Source organism: Myodes glareolus, chromosome 6, assembly GCF_982192425.1.
Source record: "Myodes glareolus chromosome 6, mMyoGla1.1, whole genome shotgun sequence".
NCBI classification, from domain to species: Eukaryota; Metazoa; Chordata; class Mammalia; order Rodentia; family Cricetidae; genus Myodes; species Myodes glareolus.
In genome coordinates, this window is record NC_142031.1 from 87,817,203 (window position 1) to 87,822,164 (window position 4,962).

Consider the following 4,962-nt stretch of genomic DNA (forward strand, 5'->3'; position numbering starts at 1 on the left):
GTATAGTTCGGGAAGGTATTAAACAGGTAAGTGATGCTCTTGTCTTCAGTATAAGTGTTAGAATTATAGGTATGAAAGACCATGTCCAGCTCAAGATATAGCTATTTTTCTGTTTAGTTTTGAGGCTAGTTTTGAGACCTAACAGAAGAGTTAGAAGATTTATCATTCATAGGGAAATTTGAGTTGTTGGAAAGGCATTTTTAAGGCCTTCTTTTAGAAGGCTTGGATTGCATTGCTGGAGCCAACAGTTTATCTGGGCTAAGATCTAGCAGTGATATTTGATGATAAAAGAATTTTGCTAGGTTGAAACTAGAAAAAAAATTGATAATTTACACTGTTTTCTGGGCAACAGAAATGATAAATGATAGGATAACAGCAAGGGTAGTCTTGGGTTGTTCGTCATGTTTGGAACTGAGCTGAAAAGTTATTAAGAAATGGAAGTTTAATAACTTTAGATGGGCTGTATCTGCTGGACAGTTAAGACAGATTTATTCTTTTTTAGACCTTAACAAAAGGAATGTTCCTCACCAAACTATGCAGCTGGCTTCTCTGCTTCAAAGACAATATCAAAGGACAATTAAGACATGGACTCTGGAAATAGATTGTCTGCAAATCTTAAATTCTTCTCTCAGCACAACTATGACTTGGGGTACACGATTCCTGGCTTCACAACTATGTTCTGGACATTGTGTTCTATTAAAATTATGCTCTGAAACCTAATCCCAATAGCATGTTAGGAGATGAGGGTTTTGGGAGGCAACGTGGCCACCAGAGAAGAACATTCAAAAATGGGATGAGGGTTCTTACAAAAAGGAAACAAAAAGCATAGGTCTTTTCATCTACCATTCGAGGATACAACAAAAAAGCATCTTTAATTCAGAGGAAATAGAAAGTCTCGGGTCACAGGACCTATGACTTCCTTCATCATGGGCTTGCCAAGCTTCCCAACTATGCAGAGTGCATTCCTATTGTTAGAAAATCAGACAGTCTATGGTAATTTTTTTACAGTAGTTCAAATATAAACTATCGAGGTTTACCCTATGTCTCAGTTTCTACAATGTGAAATAGATATAATCTACTGATTTCGTAGGCATGTGATGACATTTACATGGTTGGTTATGTGTAAATCAATGTGAGTGGCACATCAAGCATGTCACATAGGAAGATCCTGCTTCTCTCTTAGCTGTCTCTAATGATGATTTTGTTTAAGATGTGTGTATTCTCCAACACAGAGCCAAAATGTATTGTCTCCCTGACACTACTGCAAGCATTTACTCATGTCATTATTCCCCTACAACATATACAGAAGCAAATGTTATAAGTGAAGATCTATTCTAAGATTGCGAATTAAATTTGATATTTCGTTTTAAGAAACAAATAAGAAAGGAATAGAAAATATTTGCGTATATTATAAAGACACACAGTAAGTATTGTCTTGTGAACCTTTTGTTTCAGTCATTTGACTATGCTTCTCTAGGACACAATGGCTCATTTGTTTTCTTTCTGTTTTTTTTCTAAAGGCAACTACATACAAATGACCTATGAGAAAATGAAGTTGTTGGTCTTGTTCAAGTCTCCCCAGCACATTAAGACACTGCCTCATCAAGCTATGCCAAATTCAAGTGGGAAATGGACAGATGAGAAGGAAAATTTGTAATTAATGATGTTTTTTCATTTATCTAACATTTGTTGTGGAATGACAAAATCAGGTACACATGGTGGTTACTGAGAACTTTTAAAGGAAAATTGCTTATCTCTTTCAAGTTTAGACATTTTTTTTGAAAGGGTGGGATTTTCCCATATTTTGTATGAAGAAAGCCTGCCAAGTATAATTTACAGCAGGTTTACATTTAATGGTAGTTAGATGCACTAAGCAGTTAGTTGAAGGTAGACTCATTAGGGTAAATTATTCAGAAATTGCTTATATTGTGCTGCAAAGCGCTGACATTCTTAGAGCAAATTTAATGCTACATTTTCATGACGATCTTATGCTGAATTGACTATCACACTCATTTATGTGGCCATTCCTCTGAGACGAGAAGTGTGGTGCAGTATGAAGGCAGATACTGTAGCCATATGTGCATCAAGTCTCTAGAGCTGCTATCAGGAACGGTAAAAGTAACCTGGCTTTTATAAGTCTGCATATTAGCATTCTTGTTGGGATACATCTTAGTTGTGAAACTGGTCTGAGTACTTGGGAGTGTTTAGCACCTATTATGTCTTTTTCTCAGAGTACTTTTATTTTCTTCCCTTCTAGTTGAGGAACAAAATTACTATATATGTACATGTTTTTTGTGCTTTTAGCTTTTTTATGTTTGCTTGGTGTTTCCTGTGTCTTAGTTTCTCTAATTGTGAAAAAGACACTGACAATAGAAACAGACTTTCATTCTTTTTAATTTTATTATATTTGCCTGTTTATTTTCTAAAGAGAGGGGAAAAAAGGTGTGAGGTTGGGTGGATGGGGCTATGAGATGAAGGAGAGAGAGGAAACCATGATCAGAATTTATTGTATGAAAAACTCTGTTTTCAAATAAACCACAATAAAATATTGCTGTAACATCACTATCATTGGAAAATGCCTCTGACCCAGGAGTTGGGTGAGAATATTTTCCCTGTTTTTGAGAGTTTCCATTCAGAGTCAGCAATACAGAACATTTCACGGACTCTTTTTTCTAGATAATAAAATTCAAAATCTTACTTATGTATCATTGATAAACTAGAAAAACTGAATGGGGTTGTCATTGTTACTCTAATTACAGTATTAGTGGTTAATAGTTCATGATTTTATTCATCCAGTTGATACCTTCTTTTCTATACTGGGAAAGGAATCAAACATAGAACTGACTCTTCCTCTTTCATGATCTAACTGTTCTTATGTATAAAACACTGATGCTACTAATAGCCCTTCGGCACTGGAGATATGAGCATCCTCTCTTTAGCAAGATCCAGGTACTAAGGAAAACAGTAGAACAACAGACAATCTTTTCATATGTATTACCTCACTGGATGCAAAATTCTCCAAGTCACTGCATGTCCAAGGTCCTGAGCTGGAAGCTAATAGAGCGTTAATTGGCCTGATGTTAATTTATTTTTATAAGCATAGGTTTTCTAACTTAAAAAGAGTTCTTACTATTGCAACTGTGATCCTGGTCATTGAATTAAGTACTAACTTTCACAATGAATGCTAGCCAGAACACACAATGTTAAAATATCATTGAACTCACACAATAAAATATTATATCTTATGCCAAATTTCACGTTTTTGGTTGATTTTCTTCAGATGCTTTCTAAGTAAATTGTGGTGCCCTCAGAGCACATGAGTTATGCCCTCAACAGTGTGGACAGGGGCAAAGAAAGAAAGTGATAGGACCATGAAGCATGCTTGAAGCCTACCTTTGAAAAGAATGTGTCCTTTTGTCCTAAGTCTATGATCTCACCTAAGTGCAACAGGTTGGGATATATAAAGCACCCAAGTGTTTTGGATGAATGAGAAAAGACAAATTATGCAAAAAAAATTATCCCTCAATAAATATGAAGCAGAGTTCAACCTAAAACAAGCAGAAGGTAGTTTAGTCATGATTTCTTTGGTAATAGTAGGCATCGTGTTTGAACACTAGGAACGCAGTGACACTTTTGCAAAGATACTGGACCAAGAAAGAAACTGAAGCCCGGGAAAGAGCCACTGTTTTTCCTGTGAACTAGGACACACCACAGAACCTCATGCTGGACAAAGCTCAGATTGTTTTTTTATAAATGAATTTTCTTTTTTTCCCTTTTTAATTGATTTTTGTTGAGCTCTACATTTTTCTCTGTTCCCCTCCCTGCCTCTCCCTTCCCCTTTAACCCTCTCCCAAGGTCTTCATGCTCCCAGTTTACTCAGGAGATCTTATCTTTTTCTACTAACCCCGTAGATTGGATCTATGTATATCTCTCTTAGGATCCTCATTGTTGTCTAGGTTCTTTGGAATTGTGATTTGTGGGCTGGTTTTCTTTGCTTTATTTTTTAAAAACCTTTTATGAGTGAGTACATGTGATAATTGTCTTTCTGGGTCTGGGTGACCTCACTCAAAATGATGTTTTCTAGCTCTATCCATTTGTCTGCAAAATTCAAGATGTCGTTATTTTTTTCTACTGTGTAGTTCTCCATTGTGTAAATATATCACATTTTCCTTATTCATTCTTCGGTCGAAGGGCATTTAGGCTGTTTCCAGGTTCTGGCTATGAAAAGCAGTGCTGATGTGAACATAGGTGTGCATATGTCTTTGTGGCACAATTGAGCATCCTTTGGATATATATCCCAAAGTGGTATTACTGGGTCTTGAAGAAGATTGTTTCCTAGTTGTCTGAGAAATCACCACATTGACATCCAAAGAGGCTGTACCAGCTTGCATTCCCACCAGCAATACAGGAGTGTTCCCTTTACTCTACAACCTCTTCAGCATAAGTTGTCATCAGTGATTTTGATGTTGTCTATCACCATGCACAAAACTCAAGTCCAAATGGATCAAAGACCTCAACATAAAGCCAGCCACACTGAACCTTATAGAAGAGAAAGTGGGAAGTACCCTTGAACACATTGCCACAGAAGATCACTTCCTAAATACAACCCCAATAGCACAGACACTGAGAGAAACAATTAATAAATGGGACCTCCTGAAACTGAAAAGCTTCTGTAAAGTAAAGCACATAGTCAACAAGACAAAACGTCAGCCTACAGAATGGGAAAAGATCTTCACTAACCCCACATCAGAGAGAGGTCTGATCTCCAAAATATATAAAGAACTCAAGAAATTGGTCATCAAGACAACAAATAATTCAAAGCACGGACTTAAAGTGAGATGCGAGAATGCCCCCATCTAGTAAAGAAGGAAAGTGAAGAGCGATGACTTTAGGCAAGAGGCAGAAAGGACCAGACTTTCTTAGCAAGTCTTGGGGGCAAGGTCATTTTGTTCATTTAAGGGA